The sequence below is a fragment of the Danio rerio genome, chromosome 14, assembly GCF_052040795.2.
Source record: "Danio rerio strain M-AB ecotype USA chromosome 14, GRCz13ab, whole genome shotgun sequence".
Taxonomy (NCBI): Eukaryota; Metazoa; Chordata; class Actinopteri; order Cypriniformes; family Danionidae; genus Danio; species Danio rerio.
Window position 1 is genome coordinate 48,902,991 of NC_141034.1, and position 14,816 is coordinate 48,917,806.

Genomic DNA, 14,816 nt, shown 5'->3' on the forward strand with positions numbered 1-14,816 from the left:
TGTGTGCAGATCTCAGCAGATCCCACAGGTACCATTAACACAGTACAAACCATTAGTTTTACAAAGTCATATGAAACTACAGTTTGGCGATGCTAATTCAAAGTTAAAGAGGCAGAAGTCTTGGAAATGTTTGGACACATTTCAAATCTGCTGTTCAACGGAGCAAGGAATTTTTCACAGCATTTCCTATAATATTTTTTCTTCTGGTTTTCTTTTTCTTCTTTGGTTTATTTTGGCTAGAATAAAAGCAGTTAAAACTTTTTTAAAATCATTTTAAGGACAATATTATTAGCCCCTTAAGCTATTTTTTACAAGAGGCTGATAAATCAGGAGGGCTAATGATTCTGACTTTGACTGCATGTTTAAGCTTGTTTCAATGAACAAACGTCAGATTTTCAGAAAGAACAATATCTAGGAGCAAGGCTTATTTAACATTTGCAAAACACATCAGTAATCAATAAAGCATATGCAAACATCTGAATATTTCCCTTTTAAAGCCATGAAATTGATTAAGTAAATCAATGCAAAACCGCACATTGTTTTGACGTTCAGCTTTTTCTTTGACACTGAATGCTCTGTGTAAGCTTCCATGAAATTGAATTCAATTGCTTATGAATGCACACATAACAATGAGGCATTCAGCCATTAAAAAAGCAAGAAAAAAAATATGCTTTGCATGTTAATTCAGTGTCTATATATTTTAAAATACGTGCTCGGAAATAATACTAGGTCAAAAACCCAAGCGCACAACCCAAAAGGTAATGCATGCAATCCAGCTTTTCATGTATGTCAAGTAGAACAGGTAATAAAAAAGGGTTTGTGCTTTAACAATTCAACGCAGGAAGAAAAGCATCTATCTTGGAGGGTCTGGTAATGAAACAACCTTGGTGTTCCACTTGCGGTTCAGCAGTGGGAGCAGTTAAGCACCATGCAGTTCGATTTGTGGAGCCTTGCATCACTTATGAAGATCCAGCCCAAAGGGTCAAGTGCCCCAGAGGTAAGGAGAAATGAGGAGGAAAGTATAGGCCTATGCATAAGTAATGAGAAAGCCAATGCAGTCAGTTAATGTGGAGACTCGGGCAGCCCTGTGGGGAACCTCTGGCTGGTCTGGCTAAAGAAATAATAAACAGGCTGGACAATTTCATACAGAAAAACAGACAAAAACAGAAAAAGTAAATGGCTATATATATACAAGCATAGTCTTTATATGTCATTCCGTTGTTTTAAACTGAAGAAATGTATTGCTGTCAAAAGATTTGTCGCAATTAATCACATTCAAAATAAAAGCTTCTTTTCACATTTTATTTAAGTAAACAATTTATACTTATAAAATAAGTATTTAAATCTATTACAATTTTATATAAATGTAAATATTTGTTGAATTTTTTTATGTTTTATTTATGTATACACAATATTTATACACAGTAAATACACACATTATGTAAATGCAAACTTTAATATTGGGTGTGATTAATTAAAATGTATCATTTGGCAGCACTCACATTCACTTTATCATGATCAGCTGCGATCTAGCAGTTGCAGATCGCTGGAGAACTACAATTCCCATCATGCACCTCTCACACACACACACACACACACACCAGTTCCAGTTCTCTTACTGATTGCACACACGCAGCTGGAAGCTCAACATATACTGATTACCAGGACTATAAATACACCTTACATTCACACACACAGTGCTGAGTCTTGTTTACCTGTGACTTCACAAAGAGTGAGACGGTGCTCGCTGCAGAGCCATTCGAGAGCTCATGCTCCCCCTCGCTGGAGCTCAGCTCTGCCCAAATGGCTCTGCAGTGAGCACCACTTGCAAAGAGTTTCCTAGTCCAGTCAGTCAGTTTGTTCTTTGTTTACCCTGTTTGCCCTCTGCACCGATCTCGCCTGTTTACTGACCACACTTTGGATTATCTGTAAGCCACCTGTTGTTAGTGGTGGGCAAAGTGAGGCTTCATAACACTGAAAAAGTCTAAGTAAATGTATCGAAGCTTCGAAATGCTTTGAAACCCATCTCTACAGTGACACCTAGTGGACATTTTTTTTAATTGCTCTGGAACAGCTTCAGCAAAGAAACAGTTAAGCAAATAGATGTATTAAATCCCATGTTGTAGCATAGAAAATTCAAGTGATTAAGTGGAGTGGTGAGAGATCCTATCTAGCATGCAGACATAATGGGTTCGAATCCATGATGATGCAGCTGTAGATGCTAGTTTTTAATACTCTGTTCTTGTAACTTACTTTGTTTTAACATTGGTCTGATGTCCAAATAAAAACTTTGTGAATGAATGCGTCTTGTTTTGGTCAGAAAAAATTAACAATAAAAAAGAACTCAAGTCATAATTACAGCATATTTGTATATGACGGGGTTCGAACTGGAGTTGTTTGCAGCAATGTTACTCTGTGCGCACACACGGTCCACTAGACCACATGAGATCTTTTCCAGCCCTGTCAGTCAAACACAGATTCACCAGGTCTCGAAATGTTTCTAAAATGGCTGATGCTTTGAATTGCCTTAGTCATGTGACGTGTTTTTTTTAAACATTTTAGTCACGTGATCTGAGTGTTTCAAATCGCCCTAGTCATGTGACCTGAGTGTTTTGCATCATGCTTCAGTGCAGTGTTTCGAAACCAGTTATCCCTACCTGCACAATCTTCCATGAAATGGGAGCCAGGAATACCAGGATGACTTGCTATACTGTGGTCTTTTTATTACCATTTCAGGAGGCCAGGACAGAGGATTTGGGAATGGACACAACTGAATCTGGTATGTTGCGTTGATGATAATGGTGAAATTTTAAATGTAGTATGTTCAGTTTTTCTCTTGTTAAAATATGAGCTATGTTTACATTTGTTTACACAGTAATGTCTAAAGAGTGATCAATTCTGGACAGTAATGGTGGTTTAAGTGGATTAATATTTTGTTGTTGGTTTGGTTCATTTAGTCATTGTTTTCTCCATGTCTTTTTTTTTAGTAAAGCCTTATGCAACTGTTTGACAACTTGAGTTACTTTCCTTATTTCATTTGTTTTGTTTGTGTGTGGGCATTGATTGCAGCTGGGTTAAGAATTCGATCAAAGGTTGCTGCCTGTGCGTGAACTTATGAATCCAATAAAGCAATATTATTTCTACTCTTCTGAAGTCATTTAAAAAGAGTTAGGAGTTTGTTAAAAATTGCTTCATTCTGTAGTCAAAATCTGAAGCTTTGAACCTGCTGTTTGACTTGATTAAATTCAGCACAGGGCAGATGAGTACAACACTGTGGATTTCAGATTTTTAGTTCTTTTGCGCAATGTGTATTAAATGAATGGGATGAGATGGATGGTATTTTATGTGACCATTTGAGTTACATGAAGTGGTTTTATTACAGAGGGGAGTAAAACTTCAGGTCTGTAATTAAAGCTAAGGTCACAGGTTTTATGAGTTGAAGTGAACTTCAGACTGAAGACATCAATTAAATGGATCTTTAAAGACTCTCGTTCTGCCAAGGTCACTGAAACCGTGCTCTTGATAGATCTGACACAGTGTTCTCTTTTTGTGTAACCCTCATAAATGGCTATTAGTTTGATTTCCCCACCACAGTTTTAAGGCCTACATGTTCAGCAGGATTTTAAGGGCTTTTATATTGCATTTGTTAGCTACACCAATTTAATGTGGTATGGTTTATAAAACACTAGTTAGAATTGTAAAATTCTTCACAATATGGCTGCATGTGTAATCATGTATTATCTAACACTGAATATATCTATCAAGCATTGACTGCAAGCTGGGTGGCACAATGGCTCGTTGGTCAGCACTGTCATCTTACTGCAAAAAGGTCGCTGGTTCCAGGCCCGGCTGGGCCAGTTGGCATTTTCGTGTGGAGTTTGCATGTACTCCCCGTGTTGGCGTGGATTTCTTTAGGGTGCTCCAGTTTCCCCAATAGTCAAAAGACATGTGCTATAGGTGGGACATGTGCTATAGGTGAATTGAATAAACTAAATTGGGCATAGTGTATGAGTGTGTGCTTGAAAGGCATATGCTGCATAAAACATATTTAAAAAAAAAATAATAATAAAAAAAATATATATATAGGGCGATACAGTGGCGCAGTAGGTAGTGCTGTCACCTCACACCAAGAAGGTCGCTGGTTTGAACCTCGGCTCAGTTGGCGTTTCTGTGTGGAGTTTGCATATTCTCCCTGCCTTTGTGTGGGTTTCCTCCAGGTGCTCCGGTTTCCCCCACAGTCCAAAGACATGCGGTACAGGTGAATTGGGTAGGCTAAATTGTCTGTAGTGTACGAGTGTGTGTGTGTGAATGTGTGTGTTTGGATGTTACCCAGAGATGGGTTGCGGCTGGAAGGGCATCCGCTGCGTAAAAACTTGCTGGATAAGTTGGCGGTTCATTCTGCTGTGGCGACCCTGGATTAATAAAGGGACTAAGCCGACATATATATATATATATAATGTATGTATATATTGTATATATATTGTGTGTGTGTGTGTGTGTGTATATATATATATCTTTTATTTAGATTTATTATTAAAGTTCAGAGATATCACTTATTTACCTCTGGAATTTCCCTAAATAAAACGGTGAAAGTAAACATTACCATGAATATCTTAATAAAGAGATAAACACATTAAGGGTGTTTGTTTGCTGAAATTCGTATTAAAATCAGTTTTATTTAGAGTGTGCAACGTGTATTTATAATGTTTTATGCAAAGTATATATTTTGAAAAGAGGAAAAACAACAAGTCGTTGTTTGAATGCTGTAATGTTTAAATAATTTTCCATTTAAAACGCGTGAAGGTCACGTGACCATCAGAAAGAACGCAGCTTGTAACGCAGCATTTCGTTCTTCCGAAGACACCTAGCAAGACTGGTCTCCACAAGAACGCAAGTCAGTTCTCTGCGTTCTTGTAATTGAGAAACAGCCATTGTCTCCCTTTCCATTGAACTTTGAGCGCATTACATTCAGAGATGTTGTATATGTTCACACAGCTACATTACACATGAACTAAAGTTTAAAATAGGATATCGTAGTGGACGCGGGGCGGGGGCGGGGCTTGATTTTTATTTTTATTTATTTATTTTTTCTACTATGAGTTGATTGGATAGTAGTAAAGTAAGCATTTTGTTCCGAAAGATCGGGAAATGGGTTATAGAAGAGTTCTTACAACCCAACAGACACCTCCTCCTCACCATTTCTGTTTCTGTTTAGTATGTGAACCATCCCTAAGACCTCTGACAGACGTAATCTGACAATTCAACTAAAAAATATATAGAAAATACATGTTCAGATTTTAATTAAAGATAACAAGGACAACATTTATTTTCTTAATGACATGCACAGATGAAGTTCACCACAAAACTAGGAATGTGAGCTAACCAAATCACATGGCTGGTTTTGATTTCATTTGTACTTTAACACTGACAAGCCTGACACGTGAGTTAGGATCTTTGAGGATTGCCATGGAAACCAAGGTCTTTTGAATCAAAGACTGTGTTCGTCACTTCATTCATGAGGTTAATACAACCCATATCCAAACACAAACCTCAGACGGCAGCTAAAGGATTGGTTCGTGAGGTGAAGAAACATGCCTTTTTTAACATCCTCAAGGATTCCTTACTGCCTTAACTGTCTTAATCGTTCATAACTGTTTATCTATGATCGCAAATGTTTTTCAATCTGGCAAAAGATCATGGCACTCCCCACTGAATAACACAAGCTGTCTGTCTGCTCTTGATGGGAATAGTGAACAGCATGTTGTGGTTGATAAATGTCTTGTTGTTAAAGAAAGAGACGCAGCGCAGTCAGATCGGCAGGAAGTCAGAGTAGATTACTCTTACCGCATGCATTTACACTTTTTTTCATGCACTTAGAAGTGGAGAGTGGCTGTATTTTAGCAGAAACACAACGTTCAGAGAATGGAGTGGAAAGTAATTACTGTCGTCTGGAACAACCGGATCACCTGTTGTTCCACCACGCAAATGGTTTCATTTTTGTTTCAATGGTTGGTATGCCTCTAGAGCTTTGAAATATGCATCTTTGTGAAGTAATCAATTGGAATGACCAACAAAACAGAGGGAGAGCTCAGGAAAGAGCATGGAAATGTACTAGATGATACTCTTTGGCTTTAAAGTGGTGATAAAAATTATTCAATATAGTGACAATAAAACATATTGCAATGACCAATATCCAAGACCTACTCACACCTGCAGCTTCTTCTAAATGGACATCCAGCGTTCTCCAGCCCCCAGCGCCTAGACTGCAGATCTGCACTGGAATTTTGGCCAGAGGAGAAATAGTCATGCGCAACTGAGCCTGGTTTCCTTTTTTTTTTTTTCTTCACTTTCGCCAATTGGTGAAGTTTTGTTCCTCGCAACTGGCTTACTTGGTTTGGGGCTTGTGGAGCTGCGCATTGATGGATTTGCTCTTCAGTGTTTGGACTTTCAGCAGTGAAAATTAAACCACACTGAACTGAACTAAACTGAACTTCAACTCTGAAAACTGAACTGGCAATGTTTCAATTTACTTAAACTTCTATGTTAAGCTGCTTTGACACAATCTACATTGTAAAAGCGCTATAGAAATAAAATTTAGTTGAAAAAAAGGATTTTTGAAAAAGAAACAATATTGGGCCTAATTTTATTATTCTTTTTTATTTGTTTATAAGGGTGTCACGATCCTCCAAATCCTTGATTCGATTACATTTTTGATTCTAAAGGCACAATTTGATTCGATTTTCGATCATGAATAATTAATTAATTAAAGACCAATTAATTATTTGTAGCCTACCATTTAAACTACCTGACCTGCATGGTCTTTGTTTTACCCATAAACAAATCATACAGTAAATGAATAAAGGCAAGATACACTCATAATCACCACCTGTCAATCACTTTTTCTGCGGGACTCGTGAATAGGCAGTGATCTGTGTCGTTACAATGGCGTCTGTAAAAAAGACGCACAACCAACAGGAACCAGCCAACAACATCTGAGGTGTTCGCTAAAATGACTAAGTACAAGTGAGTGAAAGATTGAAGAAGTCTACTGACCCTCTGACTGCCTGAACCCGCTGTCTCGAGCCCATGGCTGTGTGTGTGCGTCTGTGTCTGTGTGTGGTCACGTGATGTGCATTTTTAGAGGTAGAGAGGAAGGAGGGCTGCTCAGGAATGCTACACGCCACTGTGGATGTCAAATCGTTGTCGTTCTAAAATGCCATTTAAAAACAAAGACAGTGTAAACAGGGCCTGAGTGTGTACTTTTCATGAGCGGATTTGCAACGGTGGCGGGCGGAGGATCGCGATGCCGGTGTTGTCTATCGGACGAACCCTAATACGTACATAGCAGAGCTTGTAAAACTGTGTTTTTTTGTCGACGACACGAACGTTGCCAACATAACTCACTGGAAATCCAAAATGCTTACACACCGGCGACTTCATTGAAAGAGGAGAGGGTTTAAGCTCTGTTGACGGGTCTCCTGTATCTGCAGTTCAACAAGCACTTCAACAAGCCTGTTTTTTTCCCGCTTGGCAAGCCAAGCTGACGTGACGTGGGGGCGAGGCAGCATCGATGATTCTATTTTTTGATTCGATAATCAAAATTAAGCATAAATTTTGATCGATTTCGATTTTCTTAATGACATGCACAGATTAAGTTCACCACAAAACTAGGAATGTGAGCTAACCAAATCACATGGCTGGTAAAAAAATCGAAATCGTGACACCCCTATTTGTTTATGTATTTTTGGTAGGTAGACATCTCTAAAATTTACAGTTGGATATAAACTGAGATTGAAACCTGCTCCAAATGGGCAAACATTGCAAAAAAGGCTTTTCTTACTTAAATTTTTTGTCTTGTTTCTAGTCCAAATATCCAAAAATAATCTGCCAATAGGGTAAGCAAAATATTCTTGTTTTTCCTTTTGACATAAGATTATGTTGCTTACCCTGTTGAAAGATTATTTTCCTTTTTTTAAGAAAAAACTCACTTAATTTTGCCGTACTACTTCTAAATGTCAAGAAGAATTTTCTAGACAAGCAAAACATGTAGTCTTGTTTTAAGACTTTTTGAATATAAATTTGGACTAAAAAAAAGTAAAAAAAAAATCTAAGTAAGAAAATCATTTTTGTGCAGTGAATAGGAGGGACTTGAGCTCTAAGTGTGCTGTACAAACTTCCTGGGGCTTTTTATTGGTTTATTGAATGCAGCTTATTAAATGATACTCTTTGGTTTCAAGTGGTGACAACTTTAATACAGTGACAATACAACATTTGATGCAATGACCAATATCCAAGTGAAAGGATCTTTAGGTAGACATCGCTAAGATTTACAGTTGGGTAAAAACTGAGATTGGTACCTGCTCCAAATGGGCAGATCTGCCCCAAATAGGAGGGACTTGAGCTCCAAGTGTGCTGTACAATCTTCCTGTGGCTTTTGATTGGTTTATTTAATGCATTTTTATGTTTTTTTAATGCTTCCACCATCTCATTGTTAACCCATGCTGTAGATTATGCGGTAAATAACTTTGAAATAGCCAGTGTTTTGCTGTAATAAACTTTGTAGGTAACTGATTCACAGGCTTAATTAGCCCAATGCATTCAATCACAAAATGATCCATCTATCTATCTATCTGTCTGTCTATCTATCTATCTGTCTATCTGTCTGTCTATCTGTCTGTCTGTCTGTCTGTCTGTCTGTCTGTCTGTCTGTCTGTCTGTCTATCTTCATTACAATAAAGCAAATGGCCTTCAAGAATAAAATAAAGTGCACATGCAATTTATCATATGAGAGACAGCTCTATAGAAATACTGCAATGATGTATTTCAAGAGTACATGGTTATGTATAGCTTGAGTGCTTGCTTGTGCCTTCACTCATGGTGAAAACAAAAAAGACTCATTTGTCTAATGCACTCATTTGTTTGACATCCAGAAGTTCATTTTGAGACTCGGAGCAAGAATAAAAAGTAACACACAGCGCATTTTATATCCAACAAAAGATCGTCCTCGTTTATAGTAGTGAATATCATTTCAAGAACATCTTCGTCAGAGGATTGCGTGTCGGATATAATAAGCATGTGAATGTGATGCATTCTGAATATCCTCTGCAAGGCTTCCGTTTCGCAGAGCCTCTGGGCAGGTTTAGCCATCTGCAGTTAGAAACTGACTCAGTGCCTGGCTGATGCATATTTATGAGAAACCACTAATCATGATACAACAGAATTAAAACTGTATAAGGAACAAAGTAAAGATTTGTATTGCCTTATTTAAAAATAAAAAAAAAGTCCAACTTGGCAACTTTTTCGCGATGACAATATTCTTTATGATCCTCTCATGCACGAAGCTCTGCATTAAGCTATAATTGGGCCAAAAATTGACATGCGGATCACAGAGAAGCGGGTTGACTAATGGCTTCCTGTCTGTGCTTCCTCTCCACATGGAAAGAAGTGTGCGAAACCTCACGGGCCCATGGCTGTCTTCACTGTGTTATTGCGCGGCACGCAATGCAATCTAATCTGCTGCTGCAGGCCTGCTAACCTGCCTGCTAAATAATAAACAGCACTGGACAGCAGCCTGCAAGGCCACGTATAATCCAAGTATTGCTTTCTGTGTTTATTGCTCTATCTGTTCATTATCTGCCTTCTCCTCGGGCACTTAGAAAGCTCTTAAATTGTTTTCTTCATTTTGGTTTTATTTTCCATATTTTTTTTTTTTCGTCTCGCCAAGTATGACTGTTTTTAATCTCCTTCTCTCTTCTATAATATAAAGTTATTTCCGTATTGGAAAACTTTTTGGATGCACAATACATTCTGTAGTGTTTATTAATCATCACATCACGAGTATTTTGAATTAAATGATTTGTATTCTTGAGATTTCAATCAAAGTTTTGATTCATTCATTCAGGTAAATAAAATTGGAAATGCTGTACAAGTGCAGTTATTTACTGACAACGAATATCCTAGAGAGAGATGTTTAGATTAATATGTAAATATCCAAGCTGGAAAGTTACTTTTAAAATTAATTTCGCTAGATATTAGGAAATGCACGCTTGTGCAAAAATGCAAAAGTTATACGTAGCATTTTATTGGATTACTCAAGTTCAGTAACTTAATCTGAATATTTACAGAACACTAATAAGCTATGCTAATGATCCTCATAGAGCTGGTGGTGTGTAAGATAATTGGGATAAAATATACTTGTTTTTCCTTCTGAGAAAAAAAAAATGGTTACACTTTATTTTGATGGTCCATTTGTTAGGTTACATTGCATCTACATGCCAACTAATTCTCATTAGATTATAAGTAGACTGTTGTGTTGAGGTTAGGGTTGGGTTAGGGTTAGAATTAGTGTAAGTTGACATGTACTTGCAAAGTTTCTTATAGTCAGTAAAATGTCTGTTGAAGAAGCAATATCACCAGATATCAAGCAGACAGTCTACTGATGTCCAAATGGACCCTCAAAATAAAGTGTTACCTAAAAAACATTAAGTATTAGGCCCCGTTTGCACTAATGCGTTTTAGTTTGAAAACGCATAAGTTTTGCTACGGTTACGTCATCCGTCCACACTACGCTGGAGTTCTCGAGCGCCGAAAACGGAGCGTTTCGAAAACGCTGAAGAGGCCGTTTTCATTCTGAAACGCTGCTGCTCCGTCTCAGTGTGGATGGGGAAAGATGGAGACATCTGAAAACGGAGGCGGGGCTGCAGACATTCGCCTCTCTGATTGGGGCTTTTCCTCAATATTAAGTAGCCTAACACACAGTTCAGTCCTGAATCTTCTCCGTGTAAGTTCAGACTTCGCAAGTTTGATCAAGGCTGCATCTCTTCTTCTCAGTTTGATATGGAAAACATACCGAGGACACGCGTCAATCTTCACAGGGAACAGTGTACTTTATAACTTCATTCACATTATCCTGGCTACGTTGTTTCACTTTCTCAACAATAAAATGTAAACTTGATATAAGGAACTGCCTATTTTTATTTTAATATTAACAACTAAACAGACAGCAGAAATGTTGAGGCGTCATGCTGCCTGAGCGTCATCAAATACGAAACATACCCTCTCTTTTGCTGAATATCAGTTTTAATAATCGATAATGGCCATTATAAAAGTATAACATACAATAAGTTTATACATTATAGGAAATAAAGGCAAGCGATCAGTCAATATACAGAATAGGCTACGTGGTTACATTAATCATTAACTTATCTTTGCGCTCAGCCAAAACACGTTACCTGAGAACAAGTAATAGATTCCAATGACCAAAGTCAGGGAATATGTCGTTAGATAAAGACAACAAGATGAATGAAATATCACGTTTAATAAATATAGTGAGATTAGATCCAGCGGGAGATGCTTGATGAGAAGTCCGACCAGCAGAGCTCTCATCTGGGTAGATGGGCTGCAGCGCTTGCCAAAGTGTGTGTGTGGTCACGTGATGTGCGTTTTCAGCCTTTTAGTGTGGACGGAGAGCAGTTCAGAAACGCTGGGTAAAACGCGAGTGTGGACGCGGATCGTTTTCATTTTAAAACGCTGTTTAAAACTAAAACTAAACGGGGCCTTAGTTTCTGAAGTACACTAAAGGCCCATTCACACCGGGGTGCTTTTTGCTCGTGTTTTCTGTCAACATTTAGTGCCTTGTGACTAAATAAAGGACTGCAATGTGCTCGTGCACACCAATGCGCGAAACGACCGATGTAAAAGCATAATTTTTAAAGAAACACCTTATGCTTGTTTTTTGTTTTTGTTTTGACGGACCGCATGAAAACCTTCTCCTCCAAATCAGATTGCCACTGTTGTTCACCTGCACTAAGCTGCTGAAGTTACATTAAACAGCACTTGCAGGCGCTCAAGTGCAAAACTGACAATGCAAGCGCACCTTGAAGATGCCCAGAGGCAGTGGCGCAAAAAGGGGGTATGCAGTATATGTGAAATTAATTTAAAAACTGAGTAAATATAAATGTACACACATTTACACAAGTAAATACATAGACTCAATGATGGGCTAAAAATCTGTAGAAAACTGCAGATGTCTGCGCATGTAGACTCCGTGTGGGCCTACTGAATATATTTTAGACAAAATAGAAAATAATACTTGGATTAAAAAATTCCCCTATATAAATTTTAGATACCTAATTATAATGATTCTTAACCCTGTTAAAACTGACACGAACAAATAGTCAGAATATTCTCATTTTTTGGAACTGTCATGTTTATTAATCCCATCAAGATCCATTTTTATACCCTATACATGTTTTTTATAAATTTATTATGTATCATATTGATACATCAGGCCTTTTGGTAACTTTTTTTGCTTAAAACTAGTTCAATTTAGTTCCCAAAAAGTTTGCCTATAACATTTTGATCAAATAAAACTTTTCAGGCAGTTTGTCTCTATTTTTTTAACTAAACATTGTACAGTCTTTTTTATTTCACTTTGTAAAAGGTGTGATAGCAGTTTATTGTTCATGCGAAGACAGACCTTACACCTCTCACATATGCATGTGAGAAGTTATTGCATTTTTAAGTTCTTTTGCCCTTTACGACTCCCATATTTATCATTTTGTTTGGACAAATGTACAAAAAGAACAAAAACAAGACATGTCAAGGTGTTATAATCATTTGGTGAGGAAAATGGAATTAAGAAGAAATTTGGGAAGGGATGAGATGTAATTCTTTGTGACTTAGCATGCTTAATGTAATTATGCTTTTACTACTTCATACTATTTCAGTTGCGTTCAGAACTTCGACATGTTGATGAGGAAATTAATATGGGGGGGGGGGGGGGGGGGCGCAAAACTTGAACTCGCATACATCTGAGTAAATGTGCAGTTGCGCCCCTGCCCAGAGGTAATATGAATGTGGAGCTGCTTATTGCACTGGTGAACAATAAGCATTTCTTCATTTACTTGAACCATCCGTGCTTGTTCAAATTACCAGTAACTTTTTAACAATAAGCGTGTCAACTTTCTGTCTTCTTCTTTGTTACAAGCGGGTGTCAGAGGCTAAAGTTGTGTAGCACCATCTTACATCAAGGAGGGATTTTGCATACTCCTCTGCTCGACGACAGGGAAAATCGCTTGGGTTTGAATCCAGAAAAACATTGTTACAATCCTATGTTTGTCTTGTCTCATCTGTTTTTTTTTTTGTTTGTTTTTTTTTTCCCTGTTTTGCTTAGAACACCAACAACCAATTGGCCACCTCCAGCTTGCTTGTTCCTAATAGGCCTACAGTGTTTTAAAAAGCCATAACACATGACATCACTTCCTTGGCAGCCATCTTGTTTTTGGTGACTTGCTTGTGTTTGTGAAATGTTTGAATGTAGTATAGTGCATAGTTTTTGGATGTGTTAGGACTGGGAATATTGAGATTTGTGAGTACTGTTTGTTAGTGATGGTGAAATGAAGCTTTCTGAACCAGTGAAGCGCTCGACTCAATTGTATTGGAAAAAGGTTTGTTACTCGAAGCTTTCTAAATCAGAGCTCGATGAGGACCTCTTCTGGTTAAAGTGTGGGAAAGCACTGTGTTGCCATAATGTCAAATGTTCACAACTGACCAACTCATTCATGTAGTATTACAACAACAGCAATATAAAGAAATTACTCAATTACTGTAGTTTTTACACATAAGATATATTACATTAAACCACTGATGACTGTAGTAACATCCAAGGTATTTAAAAGGTTATCATATTACAACTAAACCTGTTCCAAGTGGGAATCGAACCAGCGATTCCTGCATGGGAGGCGAATGCTGTTGGAGGAGGCTATGTGAGTGATGTGTTTGGGCGATATTCACCAGCTGGTCTCTGTTAAACACTATACTACGATATGCAGTGGTTTTCTTTAAAGATAGTTGTAAAAAAAATACCCTAATACACTTTAGTATGGTTCAAAACCTTTTTACTATAAATTACCATTGTATTTTAGTTTAATTACTGGTGTGTGAGACAGGTGCAGTGCTTTGAAACAGTAGAAATGTATGTAATCGACGCCTAATCTCTCGCTATACACTTTACTAACCTATGAGGGTGTTTAAACCTTTGAATCAAAATTCGAAGCAGTCACGTGGGTATAGGCGAAAATGAAGCTTTGGACGTCACTGATCACGTGATGATGGCAAAACGAACCAAGCTCCGGTACACTGCTTCACTGCGAAATGTATCGTTTTTTGATACATGCTTCGAAGCCTCGGCGCACAATGTCACATCACTACTGTTTGTTTTGTTTGACTTCTGAGATTATATTGAGAATTGTGAGTACTGTTTGTTTTAGTGTTTGCTGTGTTTATGATACTTTGTTCCACCGGCTTGTTTGACCTTTGTTGCCTGCTGACATTGAATTTGGATTGTCCTTCAAATATGGTTGCCTGTTTTTGTAAATTGATTGTAAATAGTGTATATATTGTACATTAATGGTACATGTGCGCAGATGTGCGCAAGGTTTATATATTTTTTAACCACCTTGCGAGTCACTGGCATTGTAAATTTGGAGGTTATGGGCTGAAAAGATTGGGAACCTCTGACTTAGATTGTAGGGGGCAGTGCGTATCTTTGCATATTTTGTTTCAGGAACTTTTTCACTCTTAAGGCTCATATAATGTCATATATATGTATACATACACACATACATACATACATACATGCATACATAACTAATCATAAAATGTCATAACGAATGTCTTTAAATAATGTAGCCTTTGACAGCAAGCATCAGTGTTTCATGAGCTTGAAATAACAGTAAGGGATTAAGTAACTTGATATAAAACCCTGCCCCTGGACTTACAATTTGTGCATAACCAGTTTGCGTTTTTCACTGTTT